Here is a 19,182-nt window from a genome sequence, read left to right on the forward strand (position 1 = left end):
CCTAAAAAAATCGATTCTATTTCAAAATCGCTACCATTCTCCTCTCGAAAGCATGATTTTGCGAAAGAGTTTGGACACAGGAAGTAAAATTGCCTTGTGTCCGCCATTTTTGTTTTAAAAATAAGCAAATATCTGGCAAATATAGAGAATTGAATGGTGAAAAGACAAATTTTCCGTTTTGTTTTCTTATTCATGAATAGACAGCGATATGGTTTACTTCAAAATCGGAAAATCATCAAGCTACGTTCTTAGATACCTGGCGCTCGACGTTTTACCCTCAACTATTTAACTGAAGCTAATTTTCCAGAGTTTTGGAGATAAAACAAGTCAATAAGCGGAAACTTTTAGTGCAAAATATTCCCCCGTTCAACGTTACGCAAGTCACCCATTCCACATTAAAATAAAAGCATTTGAAATGGTGAATAGTTTAAAATCCAATTGGTAAAATATTCTCTAGAAATTTGTCAACGAACAAGCGTCATTTTAAGTTATCTCGAAAATAAAATAGGCTGTTGTGTTGTATTGATTGTTTTAGCTTTGCTATACTTCCCTTTAACACGATGAAAACAGCTAAAATTCACACTTACCAGAATAAATATTGTCAGAGCACGTTTCAATGAAGACGACATGAAACTAAATGAATTTAACGACCACGAGGTAGAAAAGGTCTGACGTCTGAATCTATTCTTTCCACTAACATGTATCCCAGAAGTCAGCATTAATATTTAAAATTCAATTACCAGTGTGATTATGGAAAATACCCATATACTTCATGATATAAGTTTTAGTATTCCCTTATATATCCTTGAAATATGCAGTATGATTTTAGTTTATTATATTTTATACAAAAACCACTCTATATCACGGTCAAAAACGAAGTTAAGTGAAACTTCATTAATGTAAACCCAAGTCCAGTGCTGTGGAAACGGATTATTGGGGACAATGGACGTTCCGTATAGGCCGATGTCATTAGCACTTAAGGGTATAAAAAATTTGATATTGGCAAACTTTGATAATTCTTGTAAAATCCGTAGTTAAGTCTTGATCTTAGCTTATATCTGCTCGTCGAAGGTCTTATAACTATATCTAACTGCATTGATATTTGTGCTTCTAGTCAATTTCTGGTCCATTCATGTTCTGTGCGTTGCGTGCATTCATTCTTATCAATTAATATATTATCTGAATTACACACCTCACCCCATTCACTTTCTACGCCTAATTAAACAATTCAATGACCTTGTCAGCAGTAAAGATTGACAAAACAATAAACTGAATCTATCTCAACTTCATCGGGTGAGCACCTACAGTGGCACTAAGGTCAAACTCAATGCATTCTACAGCTGTTTTGCGAGTTCGTTCCTGGTCAAAATAAAATTAGCTTGCGAATGTGAGATGAGTTTGTGAGCTTTGCTTGCATTTTTCTCCGGCTGCTCCAGTTTTCTTCCTCTGGGAAATTTTGTAAAAGGGTTGATATTTACAGAAAGTATGGCGTTCAGGGAGAACCGTTATAAAAGGTTCTTCTGAGGTTAAAACAGCGTAGACGAGGTTAATAGGAATTCATTGTTCGTATACCGGAGTATTTAAATTTATCACTCCTTAAAAAATAACGTTTTGGCTGCGTTCGCACTATACCGGATTTGCTCATCACGACGTCTTCATTTGCTTTAGAAGGGGTAACTGTTCGGAGTAAAAGCTTATTAAGCGGATAGATTTAGTCTATTTGATCGTGTTTCTGACGCTGAACAATTTTACTGCCTTTTAATATAAAGAATATTCAACCTGCTGCCATAGCAATCCGGTATATTGTAAACGGGGCATTAATGAAGACGTGTTAAAAAAAGCATAGAAAAATGTCGTCGTTTTATATTCGCGTATTGCGTAATGATGGGTATTACCATTATATGCCAAGAAAGGACCAAATTCATTCCTTATCACAATTCTGCGTCCATGTTCTCGATCATAAATCTTGTTATCAACTTGGGCTAAGTCAGATTAGCACTAGCCTTCCACCCCCTCCCGTCAGCAATTAAAGTATTTTTCAAGGGCTGCACTGAAATAGTTCTCTTTCATTTAAAAAACATTGTTTGTATGGAAGCTTTTTTATATTGGCAAAAATCATCCATTATATTGCTTTCTCTCTCAAGCCATGAATTCCATGCTTCTTTCTTGCAACAAGAATCTTTTGCTCTTTAACAAACAAAACAAAATTTTGCTGGTTTTACTTTCCTTTCATAAATAAGAATGTATTATACATTTTATATTTTACGCATATCTCTCTATTGCTCTCAATAAGCCGATAAAATGTCGAGTTTTTAAATTGACGGGTCATAGACTATAGCGCACCAGCCTTCGACTTTATATTGTTTTGCCAAGATTGTGTAATAAGGACGTCTCTCTATATCAACACCTTCCACAAAGCAACATCCGAAAAACCAACGGAAAACAGTTTATCTCCGGTCGGAGAAAATGTCACATGGCTAATAGAGTCACAATGCATATCGAAATCTTGAAAGCTACCTTTATCATAATCAATTACTTTCACTAGTCGATCTAAAACAAAAGAAAATTACAGACAGCAAAAATACCTAATTAAGTGATTGTAAACTAAAGCATTCGGTGTCATTAATTCTCGAGGAAATAAAAGAAGCGCTGAAAAGAAATAAAAAACTTTTTAATGAGAATTTCACCTAGTGCTTTTTTGATTCATATTTCCGACGTAGCTACGTCGATTTGGGACGTTTTTTTAGACTTAAACTATGTGGGATACGTAACCCTAAATTGTGATCTAAATTTTCTTCTCAGAAAACCATCGATAATCCAGTTTTACTAATGGAAGAAAACTAGATGAGAAAAATTGACATAAGTTGGAGTAGATAAAGAAACTTTAACGATTTCAAACTATTATCTTTCAAGATATAGAAAGGATTTTCAAATCATTCAGTGTTGTTTTGCAGAACGTTGTAAAAAACTTCTTAATTTATACCTTTGGTTCCAACAGCAATTAAATGACCCTTAGGCGATATTTCCAAGCAAGAAGCCCATTGTGTCAACAAAATAGTTCGAAAAACCTGACAATGAACACATTTCCATCAATGATGGACATTTTGTTTGCTCCAAGCACAGACCTCTTACAAATACTGACCTTTCTCTGGGAAAAGCTGTAGAATTGTGTCCGTTTTCTCAGACCATAACCACTGTACACAATAACATCGGGCTCTGTTGGCGATAATCTTGCCAAACTTGGCGGTAGATGCAAATACGCAGACTTCAAAGGGAGAAAACATGCTTATTTCAAATTTATTAAAACGATTTTCCATAATAAATTATTTATCTTTCATTATCTTGAGCAACTACAATCAAGACAAGAAACAAACTACAATTTCTCACCGCATCGTCTTTCTTCAAAGCAATTCCTTCAGGTGTTATATTTGGAGCGGGAAAAGTTAACCAATCAACAAGCTCGCAGAAATCCTTCGACTATTTCGCCTTCCATACGCTAACCCTACGATCAGCGCTTGCAATAAGCCATAATCTGGACGAATTGAATGATGGATGATCGTTCTAAAAACAAGGTTTTGATTATTAATAAGCCCTTAATGACTGAGCGCGAGGTCTTTACAGAGAAATAATGGACCGAAGTTTTTTTGTACAGACCGATCCCGTAGGGCGAGGTTGTACAAAAAAGACAGAGGTCTCAAATTTCTCAGTAAAGACCGAGAAAGCGAGGTTATTAAAAGGATTATTAAATGGCATTATTTGACCTGAAACGAAGCTTGCTTTCTTTCTCGTCGTTGCTGTTTTTACGGGTTGATTTTCACTTTTCTAGTTTTCGTCCATAAAAAATAAACTCGTTTCATAATTGTATCGTCTAGATAGTTTAACTGTTTTTTAAGTGTTTTACTTTCGAATTACATTCGTAAATGGTTTTTTGTTTCGTTTTTTTCCGCGTTTTTCTGTTTGCTTTAAGATGTTTGTTTACATTTGACAGTAAAATTACGCGTTTTGGACCGTGGTCGATTACGGACCCCAAGTTATAAAAACAACACAAGTCAACATCCACAAACCCATCTTATCCTCAAACATTGCAATATTCTTAACCACACCAAGTCATCCTCAGCCATAACATTTTATAATTAAAAATCCCAAGTTATTCATAAGCTCCAAAGTTATCATTAAGCGGACAACAGGGGAGAGATATAAAACCAACTATAAGGTAGATACCACACATACCACTGTCAGGGGCGTAACTGTTGGGGGGTGTGGGGGGTGTCACACTCCCCCAATTGCTAAAAACAGTGTTTTTGCAGGGCATATTGCCGTCAAGTGGCAGGGCAGTGTTCAGGAAGTAGAAAAATTGCCATACCATCTAAAACAACTAAATGATTACTAAGTGGAAATAACAAACTTTCATTTTTGACAATTTTGGCTTAATTCTACAAGCTTAAACAGCGTGGTTACTAAGCTTGTAGAGTAGTCGCGTCAGCTAGTCGCTTTGAAAGTTCAACATGTTGAACTTTTGACATTGGTCGCTTCAGTCGCTTTACACTGATTGGCCAATAGATACATTTTAACTTCCTAAATGCATATCATATTCCCTGTCATATGCATCATACGAAATTTATAGATTATACTTTGGAAAACGAAGGCAATATATAGTGAATTCACACTGAAATCTTTCAGTTTTTATATAAACGTCTACTACACGTTTACTCCTCATTTGACTCTGAAGATGACTACCGCTAAGGTTGTCGAAACGTCAGTCAACAACAACAAAAACAGCCATCTCAGGACTTTATTAACCTGGACGATCATCATTTACAAACATGTAACTATATACTATAGATAGATATCACATATACAGGTGGATACCACATATACCATTGTATACTATAGGTAGATACAACATATATCACTGTATACTATAGATAGATATCACATATATCACTGTATACTACAGATAGATACCACATACATCACTGTATACTATAGATAGATATCACATATATCACTGTATACTACAGATAGATACAACATATATCACTGTATACTACAGATAGATACCACATATATCACTGTATAGTATAGGTAGATACCACATAAATTACTACATACTATAGGTAGATTCTGCGTGTATCAAACAGCGACTGGTCCTTACCACAGGCAGAAAAATTGATAACAGTAACGCCCCCAGAATGAGGATGTATTTTAATAATCAGTTCAACTCTTCCAAGATCAAAGAGTCTTACGGTTCCATCATCAAAACCAGCCACGCAATGTGATGGTCTTAATGGTTTCTCCACTGGTTCCATGTGAGGATGTACTGTGGCTATCACTTCACCATCTTGTAAGACATCATGTGTTGGTTCACGTGGAGGAATTGGACAGAATGAAACACAATTACAGCGCTATGGAGGAAAAGAATTTTTAACTAACTGATAGTCAACATCGACGAAATTTGTAGAGATGAGTTACGTTTTGGTCCCGTGTAAGTGAAAGCTTTTATTTATAAAATATAAAAGCGCGCAAAAGATCTCTTTAGTTGTGACATATGAAGATCCTGAGTAAGTTCAAAGAGATCTCTTTATTTGTGACATATGAAGATCCTGAGCAGGTTCAAAGAGATCTCTTTATTTGTGACATATGAAGATCCTGAGCAGGTTCAAAGAGATCTCTTTATTTGTGACATATGAAGAGCCTGAGCGGGTTTAAAGAGATCTCTTTATTTGTGACATATGAAGATCCTGAGCAGGTTCAAAGGGATCTCTTTATTTGTGACATATGAAGATCCTGAGTTGGTTTAAAGAGATCTCTTTATCAATGACGTATGAAGAACCTGAGGAGGTTCAGAGAGGTCTCTCTATCTGTGACATATAGAGCCTGAGCAGGTTCAAAAAAGATCTCTTCATCAGTGACGCATGAAGAATCTGAGGAGGTTTAGAGAGGTCTCTTTATCTGTGACATATGAAGAGACTCAGGAGAATTAGAGAGATACCTTTATCTGTGACATATGAAGAGCCTGAACAGGTTCAAAGAGACGCTCAAAATGATAGTTTGGTGGTGAACACAACTCTGTAAATAATATTATTTCAAAGACTTGAGATCATAGCAAAATATCATGATTTAGCTAAGCGTTTAGGGATAGTTGCATTTCAAGACGTCCATTTTAGTTTGCATCTTTTAAGCCGTAATATTGTTTCTAACTTACCAATAACAATAATAATAACAATGATAAAATTTTCAACCTATATAACTCAAAAGCACTAACTAGTAGAGTTGTGTGTCCTTGTGATAGATAAAATCGATAGACGTGAACCTTTAACTACAAAAAACTAGGTCCACTCTTTCTCAGTAATGACCTTGTCAATGAAGCTTTATTATGGGTCATTTGCACGAAAAGCAAAACCGTTTAAAAATTTTTCCTGACTTTTTAAAAATCTCTTGAAAGAGAGGAATCAAACATTTGTAGTGAGCAATCACTGAAATAAAATATTGCTTCTAAGATTACAAAATTCCTCTGTCGTAAAGAAAATTTAATCATCTTTTTACAGGTTTGAAAATTTACTATCCAATGGATTACGCAATACGGGCTTCGTACAATCGGCCCCAGTTTTGAAAGTTGTGTTAACTCTCACCTTATTAATTACTGGTGGAAGCTCGCCATGAATTCTCAACTATGCTTAAGACCTTATTCCAAAGCCATCATCAGAGAATACATATAATATATTAATCTTAACACGGTTTTAATATGCACATGAAAAACATGTGACTTGGACGAGACTTGAAGTCCCACCTTCGGGATACTTGTCCGCCGCTCTACCTGTTGAGCTACCAAGCCCGCAGGGATAGGAGATGAGTCAAATCTCTTAAAAATGCGTATGGACGAAAGACCTTACACTAACAACAAAATATCACAATTTATTTTTTAAAGCAGAGCGTTTTAAGAGCTCGTATTTCCCGACAATAGTTTTATATAAATAGCATATTTAATTTTGAATGACGACGAGAAACATGCTTCAATTCACCTGATCGACAACTTGAAATTGCAGCGTTTGTTCGAGGTCATCAGAAGTCCAGTCTCTCAAGCTACCATCATCGGAGCAAGTCGCAAAGAATTTGTCATCAGGACCGCTGGCCACCAGTGAATTTATCTAAAACAATCACGTGGTTGAAGATGGTTTAAAATCCAATATTTTCACATGGAGATTAACACGGTAAGTTTCCTTGTCTGTATGACTGCTGACAAGACGAATAGACGTCCTCTCTGTCCAGTTAATGTACCATAACGTACTTCCAACTGTACCAACAATACCCTAAAATACACACCACACACCTGGAGGCAAGCAATTCACAGGGAAAGCATATTTTAGAAAATATCGAAAACCTAGTTTTCAAAATAAACAGATTCTTCAATTTCTTCCCTTTTATTCGCCATTCTTTAATCTTCCCACTGACGAAGTCTTACCATTCCAAGGATGTGTCGAATGAAGCAGAAATCACTCCAGCGTCCAAAGACATTTCGTCTTCGATGACCAAACCATTTTGATTCAATCTGATAAAATATGGGATCAACTTTCGCAAAAAATGAAATCTAGAACGCGCTTTCTCGTGAGATCAAAAACTTCATTAACCCCGCTAACGCAAAGTTATCACAACACAATTGAACTATTTCGGCAATTCTAAGTTGAAAACTTTCCCCTTAGTGTCTGGGTGATAATTATCATTAAAAAAAAAAACTGAAACGAAACATACACATCATTCTCTCCGAGCAATCTCATCTCTCCAACGCCTACAAAAGACCAAAGACGAAGATGCCTTGATGAGCTTCCGGTAATCAGCGAGCCACGATGACAAACAATTACATCTACGAAGAAAGCAAATAACGAATGTAGAACATAAATACAAAATGAATTTCATAAAATTTATATCAGCATGACAAACTGAGTTGAAACCATGAATAATATGACAAAGAAAACAGATAATATAAATACATTTTCTTACCGATTTCAGAATCGTCAGAAAACCAGTGCATAAAACAATTGTTTTGTCTTGTATCCCAAGCGAATATAATTCCTAGAAAATCAAAAAAATTAGAAAAAAGAAAAATGATTTTCAAAACAGAGACACGTAAAGTCAACAAATATTTTCAATCATTAAAAACATGATCGTCTACTTCATGTAATATTAATGAAATACAATAGTGAGTTTTGGCAAAGATTGGTGCGAGTTACCACACAATACACAATCAAAAAGAAACAAAACCTCCTGTGATTTTGTATTAACATTTTAGTCAAGCTAAAAGAACAAGGAAAATCTTTGGTAGCTACAGACTTTTATAGTCTCCTTAAGAACAAAACATCAAAACCAAAGTATAAGCCATTTCACGCGTGAAAACAAATCTATTGGGTCCATAGAAGATGGAATGGACTGGAAATTTGCAATAAATCAAACCATTATCGTTTCAAACATACAAGACTTATTGCCTATATATAGCACATTATCACCAGCATAGCGGACACTTGTAAAATTTACCATGGAGTCATTCTGTCGACGAAAAAACAGCAAAATATCACAAGACTCAGAAATTATAACGAAGCAAATTTCAGATAAAAAGCGAAAAAAACCTGCTTTGAAGTGTATAAGAAATCTTGGGGAACTTTCCCTTCGCAAACCTAAAAAACGAAGGGTCATCCTTCATAAATCTGAATAAAAAATGCGGAGTCCTAAATCTGAAGATCAAATTATGAAATCATTAAAGTATTTTCGAAAATCTGGAGTCTTGAAATTTAGTACTAAAATCCTAAATCTTAACTGTAATGTAGAAAACGCATATCAAAAATTATAATCATTCAAACTTTTATAAATTGAAACGTCAATTGATAAATTACATATAAATATACGTACCAAGACATACACTATCCACCCTATGTTACCTCATGAGTACTCACATTCAAGTTGAAAGATCCACGAGATTCTTCCAGTAACCAAAACAGCACGTGACCATCTTTTCCGACCAACGCAAACTCGTTCATCGTATTTGGATCCCATGCAATGTCATGGATTGGAGTTTTAGTATAGGACGATGTGAGTACATTGTGGTCCTTAGTACCCCATATTACCACGAAACATTCCCTGTAATCTCCAATTGAGATCAGAAAACGATCATCTCTTGAGAAATAAAGGACAACAATCTCATAGGAGTGATGTGTCAGCATCTGAATATAAATATAAATGCTGTGATTTATGTCTCAATTTAAAGATTAGAGACCAACAGATCGTTTAAAAGAAATTGACAGGTCGTTTGATTTAAGGTAGTCCGAAGAAATCTGAAGATGTGTCTGATTTCGTTAATCTCTACAGATTTAGAATATTTTTCATCTACGGCAGTAAAAATCTGCATGTAAAAAAAAACGACACCACGAACTTCATCGAAAATTACAAGAGTCCAGATCTTACAAACAACTCCATCCCAACACAAACGAATTTGTCTCGTACGTAGCCGACATGGAATCCGCTTTAAAGTACAACAACTTAACAGACCAAACGAAAGAAGACATTCGTCACAAAATCACAAATAACCTCTGCCACAAACCACCTGTCACCCTAAACTACGAAGAACTACGAGTAATTAAAAACCTACAAAACGACGACCAAATAATCATATTACGAGCTGACAAAGGACGCAAAACAGTTATCATGGACAGATCAGAATACATCGACAAAGCCAAAACCCTCCTACAAGACACCACCACCTACGAACTTCTCCACACAGACCCCAGCAAAACGACCACCAACCGCATCAACCAGAAACTGAAACAACTAAAAGACAAAAAGAAACTAAACGAAAACGACTACAGAAGAATCCGACCCAATGACGCATCCACCGCCAAATTCTACTAACTGACAAAAATCCATAAAGAAAACAACCCACTTCGACCTATCGTATCGCTTCCAGGATCACCTACGTATGACCTTTCAAAATATCTTTATAACATTCTGTATCCATTAGTCAAAAAATTCACCTCACACCATCAGAAATGCCACCACTTTCCTCGCCAGTATTGAAAACATTAAACTACGACCAGACGAAATCATGATATCCTACGACGTGACATCACTCTTCACATCCATACCACTAGTCATTGCCAAACAAATTACAAACGAACTACTCACAAACGACAAAACTTGGCAAGCTACAACACAACTAGAGAAAAATGACATCTTGACTTACTCAACCTTTGCCTCTCCACTGAATTCACCTTCCAAAACACATACTACAGACAAATTTCAGGCACACCGATGGGATCACCACTATCCACCTTCCTCGCAGAAGCTGTCATGCAACACCTCGAAACACAATCAGTCACAAACAACACAAACATCAACACAAACACAATAAGCTTTTTCGTTAGACAACGAATTATAACGTCAAAACTTTAAGTTACGCAGAGCTTTTACAGTTGTGCAATCATCGAAAAAAAATCACAGCCACAGAGTAAAAATAAAAAATTTCCATTTTTTTGTCTACAAGACTTAATGTTAGACGAAAGCCTGTTCGGATGTCAGAAATAGAAAAAGAAATATAGGATACATAGTCATTTGTAGAGGAAAATTAATTTTTCGTTTTTTGTTTTTTTTTGATAAGGCTTTGACTATTAGAAATGTTTAAAGCAAGACTTTTTTAAGTTTTTTTGATACACTCTTTATAACTTAATAACATCGTAATAAAGTGAATGTTTAATCTCTGGAGTTATATGTTTTGACAGTCAACGCAAACACCAACAGTCCTTCTCTGATCTCCACATACCCGAACGATCTACAACTGCAATTATTTATAAACATCAATACTTTGTATTTTTGTAATTGTCAATAAAGTTTTACCATTGTTAATCGATGTTTTATGACGAAACTCGTTGATGAGACAATTATTTGAAATCTACGGAATATTGCAAGTTGTCCTTGTCTACTACACTCACGTTCTAAAAAGTCTTATAATGAAGCATTCCTTTCGAACTAATGTTAGAGAGAGCAGATCCCTTTTCTTCCTTTAAACAAAAATTGCAGCTCAAAATGATTGATAAAATAAAATTAAACATTAGAAAAGAAATATTACATTTCTGTTAATGAATTAATCATATATACACTACGCTTTCGTTGACAAACGACGAGTTACAACGTAAAAAATTAATTTATACGCAGTACTCAAAGCAGTTGTTCAATCATCGAAATGAAAACTACAACTCAAAGAATAAAGATGACAAGTTTGAAATTTTTTGTCTACAAGACTATTAAAGGAAAGTCTTTTATGATGCGACAACTAAGAGAGAAATATAGGAAATAGGGACATTAGAAAGAAAAATTATTTTTTCTTCCCATCTTTTCTTTCATTATGCTATATGACTATTAGAAAGTAGTAAAGCAAGCTTTGTTTTAGAATTTTGTTTGAAATAATCTTGATGACATTATAAATACCGCAATTAAGTGAATGGCTTGAATTATCATTACACGTTTGACAGTGAACACTAACACCAACAGTCTTTCTCATATCTTCACGAACATGGCGATTGTTTTGAACACTGGAGTTTTATCGTTGCATATTTTGACAGTCAACACCAACACCAATAGTCTATCTCTGATCCCCACTAACATAAAGTATGTAGAAATGCAATTATTTATAAACATCAAAATATGATATTTTGCCATAGTATAACGGGACTTTTATGTGAAATTGACCTATCTGGTCGGCACTAGAACATGGTGACTTTACGTACACATTTGCTTCTGAACTAGAAACCATTAACGGTAGTTATAAATATAAAGTTTAGGTTAAACAATGGTTAAATAGCCCGGGAATATCAACATTGCTCAAAATATAAAGTTCAGAAATGGCTTCTTTGGTGAAAAGCAATGTTGGCAATGTCACTTGATGTGCTTTGCGAGACGAAATGCTTGAAAATTTCGAAGAATATAAAAGAACTGCGCAAAGCAGATGTAGAGGTTAAGAGAGTTTGAGGAACGAAAATCAAAGCTGAGTAGAATCTTTTGGTGATGCTAAGTGACAAAACTCGTGAGCGTGCCCCTTAGTACAAATCTACCTACGCACAAAACCATAAAATTTCCATAAAAGCAACTATTAAAACAAAAGATATACTTAAAAGAAAAGTTGTCATTTCAAAACTTAGTGATTGAGTCAATTTCAAAAAAAGCCAGAAATAAATTAAACATTAAACTAAGAAATGAAACATAAGATAAATTTTTCAAAAAGATTGCTGACCTTGTATCTAAATCTAAAGAGGCATGGAAGAGTATAATTAGTTTATTAGGAAGGCAAAACAAGCAAACTAAGAAAAGTGAACCAATTCTTGGTAGAAAAAATTTAACTGTATTAAGGCCAAATCATGCCCTAATTTTTTATGAGAACTACTAAAATTTGTTCTCGTCTTAGAAATAACTTTATCATAGGATGCTTTGTAGTAACTTCAGCATGGAAACTCAAATTCTGATCTACTTTGAAGAAGTACATGGTTTATGATAATTTATACAAAGTTTTGTCGAAAAATTGTCCTGCTCACTTATGTTTGATCGTCAAAGCAATAAAATTTTAAAGGAGAAAAAGTAAAAAAAAATTAAGTAATGAAATAGCATTATATTTGTTTCACAATGGTTGGTTTATTTCGCACGATATTAGAGTTCAAACACTTCCGGTACAATCATTTTCAATGACACGTTGTAGCCTCGACGTGACAGAGACCAGTCTAAATTGTCTAACTTGTCTTGCGTTATGAATGACTTGCCTGTGAACAAGTAGCAAGGCTTCACGTGCCGTCCCTGATTTCGACTGATTGCTACAACACGCGCAACACTTCCAAACTTCCAGCCCGAGTTTGGATCGCCCTGGCGCGAAAAGATACGATGATGATGAATGACTTGCCTTGTTCATATTTTTCTGACAGATAGATAAATCCCAATGGAGGTTAACCATTATCGCTTGTTTTGTTTAAAACCACTCGACCAAATCTACCTGCCAGATAAACGTGAACAAGGAAAGCCATTTATTTAGTATTCATGTTCAGAAATCATTAAGAGCGTATAAAGGGTGAGTTCACATAGGCCCGGGAGCTGGGATTCAGCGAAGCATTAAATCTTTTTGGTAAATGGAAAAGATGAAATACTTTACAACAAAAAAACTTATCTGAGCAATTTCTTTATGCTCTGAATTTCCAAGTTCACCAACCCCTTAAAATGAACCTTAGTGAAATCAGAAACCTTAATGAACTGTTTCCACTAAAAATAAATATATACAATAATGCCAAACATATAACTGTTTTTGTGGGAAATTATCTAAATCAAGATGTATTTCTCTCGGGCATGTGTTCAATAATTATCGATCAAATTTCATGCGTTTAATAAACATCTCCAAATTCCTTTAGCCCCTGAAGCTGGATTTAAACAATTTTATATTTAACAGCATTTCATCAGGAAGTAAAGCGGTATTTCTACCAGTACATTCCAATGAGCTAAAACCATTGCAAAAAGTTTCTGACTATAATTTTCTGATTTCCTTTATTTAAGTGTAAGTTTGGTGTATATAAATTAGCTTGAATGAAGTAACTCACACATGTAAATGAAGTAAATACGAACACATGATAGGGATATACAATAAATGCACTTCGTGTGCAATTGGCTGCTGTATATTTAATTAGATTACTGGCTGCCTTTAGTAATTTCATCATTCCTATTGGTCAAAAAAAGCAATTGATTGGCTGCCATCATGGTAATTACATGCGTAATAAGATATGAGTGGCAGGAAAAAAATCAATGGAGTGGCTCTACTGTATATTCTCTATACTATGAGACAAATGTTTTGCTCATCATCGTCAAAACAAATTTAATGGTGTGTCGTTGACTTACCGTAATTCATGATCAGAAATCATTAAAAGAGCACCCTTATTCACTCAAGTAAACAAAAGCTCAAAATCTGGATTTGGCCCCCATATTTCTGACCTACAATTCAGCCATGTTGGTGGTCTGATACAAACGAATGTTTCATCACTAATATATTGGCACCAGCCGCATGGGCGAGAAACATTGTTTGGTAAATCTCAAGAGAATGGTTGCAAATCAAGAATTTTAAATAATATTTTATCAATGTTAATGTGGGCACCAACGGACGTGGGCAAAGGACATTGTTTGTAAATCTGCATGGAATGATCGCAAGTCAAAAATAGGCTGAATTAATTAGATCGATGACGAGAGCGTCAATCAGTAGTCAATTTTACCAAGCAGTGGTCCTAGACTCGATAAACTCAATATATACTCATGCGTGTAGCTACATATGCATTCCTAATCTGAAACCTTTGAAATCCTCCGAAGTTTAAAAATTATAAACTTGAATTGAAGCTCATGGAAGGATTAAAACAAAGTGCAATTTTGCGCTTTGTGCAGTTTAATAGTTTATTACATAAAAGGTTTAAATATAACTGATTTAAAATTGAACTTTAAGCCCGTTTTAAACGTCAAACCAAACACATTTAAGACAAAAATGAATGAGATGAAATTCCTAATTATTTTTTGTTTTAAATGCACTCGGCTCGTTAAAAGTTCAACGTTTGAAATGGGCATAAATCTCTCAAGATTTGTACATCTGCTTACTTCTGAGTCAATGTAGACAAATTTTTATACAGCCACTTTGAAAATGAATATTAAAGCAAATAACAACGCCATGCTAATCATGACGAAAAAAGGTGCCAAGGATCTCCTGATTACTTCTGATGTCTAAACTTGGCAAAGACTCTTGAAGATGATGGGAGAAGTCCTAGATATACAAATGGTTTCAGTTTCTAAGTCGGCCGAGAAATAAGTGAAAGGATAACGATGAAAGTCGTAGAATGCTTCCTATTGGCGCTCCAATGGAGATGGGAGACCTCGTAGGTCTTTTAACATCTACTACAACTCGATCTCAATTAAATAATCCATGAACCAACATGGAAGAGATCCAGTTTAGCCATGCCAAGCACTTTTCAATTAAGAATCGCATAGTGAACGGAGTCATAGGCCTTTGAAAAGTTGAGGTACATGATCTCTGAGAAATATGAAGGAGAGATAATGACATGAGCATTGTGAAGAAACAAAATTTGGAAGAGCTAAAGAGGTTAGTTGTATAATCATGAAATCATGATAAGACGGAGCAATGAAAAATGGGTCTATTTTTCTCTGCTGGTTCCCATGAATCGTTATTGTGGATGGAAGTCACATATTCTGATTTCTCCATGGAGAGAACGCTAGTGAGTGATTCAAGATTATTTGTTGACTATTCAATGTGTATGTAAAGTACCTGCTGTATATGTTATATCTGAAAGTAGTTCTTAACTGGGTGGTGTTGAAAATTGATGGTTGTTGTAAAGTGGTTGTTAAGAATGCTAAGGTTGTTTTGGTAGTATTTGACTACAAACGACTCGAACGATAATAAAAAATTTGAAAAAAAATTCATGATCCCTTGCACCTTGATACCTTTGCTTTTCATGTTTTTTTTAATCCTCTGTATTGTTGATGAGCTATTTAATTGTATTTCGTCACTGTTTACAACACCAAAGATTGCTGTGGGGTGGGGGTGGGGTAAGGTAATAAAGCAGCCTATTGTCTGTGTGGAGGATCTTGGTGAGGATGTTGACCAACGCATTTAACCCTGTAATTGAACAAAATACCTAATTTCCAGTGGAATATCTAAGTCTGAATTTACACAATTTCATAGCTTGTTAATGAAAGTGTTACTGCATATCGACATTGCCAAATGATGAAACCCTCTTATAACTTTCACTGTCGTGTGCAGATATTTTAATAATGGCTTATAAAATGACTAAAAAAACTTATAACCTCCTTTTTTATAAACTATTTACGTGTAAAGTTGCAAGATTTAAAGAGCTTATACTTAGAAATCAAAATGAAAACTTTTTAACGGAAAACAATACAATTACCCAGCACCTTACTCACATAAGGGAGCTTGTTACAAGATTACACAAAATATGATACCACCATGAAACTTTTGGAAAATAGGTTATTTATAAGGCTGAACATGGTAAGATATGGAAAGAAGCTGGAAACATCCCTTTTCAGCAATTTTGTGGCTGGTTGTCAGAACTCAGGCTTCTTTGACCTATCTTGCTTGAAACTGAATACAAATTGTAAATGGTACACTCTACATGTGATTAGCTACTATAAAAGGCAGGAAGATAACTGCCCTTGTTTGTATTTAATTTACACTTTTCGAGATTACTTTTAAGACAACTTCATCCCAATTTTTTATTGAACCTTCCAACTTCACATTCAAAGATGTTTTGGCTGGCTATAAAATATAATTGTATTTAAAAGAAGCTGTTAAATGACGGAATGTAACAGTGGTATTTCATTGAACTGCACCATGTCAGTGTGATAGGTCCGTTTCTTAAGTTGAAAATTTGGCTATACCTGTAAAAACTTGGAATTCATAACATAAGCGTTCAAGCAAGAACTTGCACACTCTGTGTGTGTCTGCAGATCCATACACTCATAGCTTCCAATTCCACTATGTGATATGTTCATGTTAAAATCCGTTAAAACAATATATTTGAAAAGACTTTATCCTTTGAAGTCAGCCCTTTTCAGATTGACTTTTCTTGGCTTTGGGATTGTGCCTTATATGTCGCCGTGGCCAATGGCCAATCATGCTTAAAAGAATATTTCGTCATCTCAAAAAATATGATCAAAATTTTTATATTGTGTAAACGACATTGTCCTTTATGACTTTTATAGCAATGTACTAGTTCAATACTAGGAAATATATATAAAGAATAGCTAGTAGCAACACTAGCCCACACATTTACTCCTACAATGTAAACTTTCAGTAAAATTAAAAGTCAATTCTTAAGAAAATTCATGCTTTCTTTAATTTCCCAGTGACTAACCTTACAAGTATTTCCATTGTAGGAGACAAAACGGACTTGCTTTGCTATTGAGTACTGCAAAGACATGACATGAAGCAATTTAGCGAGAAATCGTAAAACTAATCAATATGTTGATACTATAACTAAAATGTTTTTATTGTGTTGATACGATTATATAAATTTGTTCACATAGCTACATATTGTGCAATACACGGTGCTAATTTTACTATGAACTTAGTCTCTCAATGTTCTCATTAAAACATTTGAGTTTTTACACTTAAAAGAAAAATCTTCACTTGCACTGCAGCTTTTTAAACTCGTAATTCTCAATGGAATCAGCCAAATAAAGTTCGTTCATGCTTTTTAAGGTTTCCACAAGTTTGCTCCGAAATCCAGTTTTCCACTTGTTGGACAGTATTGACAGAATCTTCTCTGCCTTTATTTGTTCATTTCCATAATTCGTGTTTAATTGCACGTTCTCAATTTCATAACTTTCCAAATTCATGAAGGCAGCCATTTTATACCAGCTACTTGCTATACGTCGACTCAGTTGAAATACTTCAAGTGTAGTTAAAACATCGTCATTTCTGCTATTCTATAAAATGTTTGAATGGAAAGGATTGCAAATTTTCATATACTATTCTGACTTAGTTCGTATTTTAGCTACTGAATTAAAATGACGAGTCGCGGATAAAACAAGTTCAAAAACGTACATTTATAGAACACTTGCAAGCTGGAATGTTTTGGTACATAGGACAGTTGAGTATGTAAAATACCAGACCACAATACTCGCAAAGGCAAACACAAAAATGACAATTATCGTACGATAATTTTTAGTTCTTAGCCTGAAAATTTCTCTTTAAACAGAAAGAATGCTAAATTGAAGTAAAATCACTTTCGTACAATCGCACAACGGCTTAGTTTGGCAAGAGGTCGAACTATCGAACAGACTATGAATCAACTGTTAAAAGTATGTCAACAATAAAACTACAGTGAAAGCGGAAGTTGCGTTATAAAAAATTCCGGTCAATTCTTTATTTCATAACTCGTTTTAGCTACAATCTAGCTACTGCATTATAAGTTTTATGACTATAAAAGTAAGTGTGGAGAAATTCTTGGCAAAAAACAAGATGTATGTTCCGAAATATTGAAAAAATACCTGTTTTGTGAGAGACAAAATTTCATCCAAATCAAGATTTATTTCTCCAAGATATTTCTTCAATAAATGTCGATCGAAATTTGTTCGTTCATTAAAGATCTCCAGAATCTTTTTAGCCTTTGCGGAGGAATTTGGATAACTATTGTGGTTAACAGTAATTTCATCACGTAGTTTAAAAGGTATTTCAAAAAGACCACCCAGTTCATTCCAATCAGTTGCAACTTTCTGACTAATTTTTTCAATTTCCTCTGATGATAGTTTAGTGTAACGAAGATCAACTGAAATGGATCAACAATCAACATACATATATAAACACAAACCTTTTACATATTATCACCACAAAAACTTAAGCGTAGAGTTGTATGTAATAAGATGCATAGTTAATCTTGCAACAACAAAAATTTGGAATTGCAAATGTGAACTTAACACCTAGAAGCAACACCTACAACTAATAAAATATTAAATATTGCTGGCATATTCTCAATCCTTAAATGGCTAAAAATTCCAATCATTTTAAACGTTATTTTGTCATGTGTTATATCATATGTTACAAAACATTAATATCATATGTCAAAAACTTCTACAGACTAATAATGTCTTATTAATGAACAAAACTCTACGAAAGTTCTAAACCGTGTCACTCAAAAATTGATTATTTCTCTTTTCTCATACCTTTATTAGGTTTTTTACCAGAAAAGCATGTTGAACATTATGTTACATTGTGTTAGGAACAAAAAATGAAATCTCTTTTACCTTTTAAATTCCCAATCTGCTGGCCTTCATGAACCTGAAGAGTCCATAGTATTTTATCATTACCACAGAGTAGTTCATCAGCTTCAGTTATTTTCATCCATCCATTGGCTGGGTATGGTATTTTACATCCCATAAAATGATGAATTACGTGACCTTCGTTGTCAAGATCTTTCTCGTTAAATTCAATCCTAAAAGGTGAGAACTTTTTAGGAAAATCTCCGAAAAATTCCAAATTTAAATTATGTTTTCGATCTGTCTTAATAATCTCCAAATTTCCTTCGACTCCTTTAGTGTAGCCCCCTTCCAAATGATCAGTAAACTGTCTATCGTTTCTCGTGTATTCACTGATGAATA

The sequence above is a fragment of the Xenia sp. Carnegie-2017 genome, unplaced genomic scaffold (assembly GCF_021976095.1).
Source record: "Xenia sp. Carnegie-2017 unplaced genomic scaffold, XeniaSp_v1 HiC_scaffold_23, whole genome shotgun sequence".
NCBI lineage: Eukaryota > Metazoa > Cnidaria > Anthozoa > Malacalcyonacea > Xeniidae > Xenia > Xenia sp. Carnegie-2017.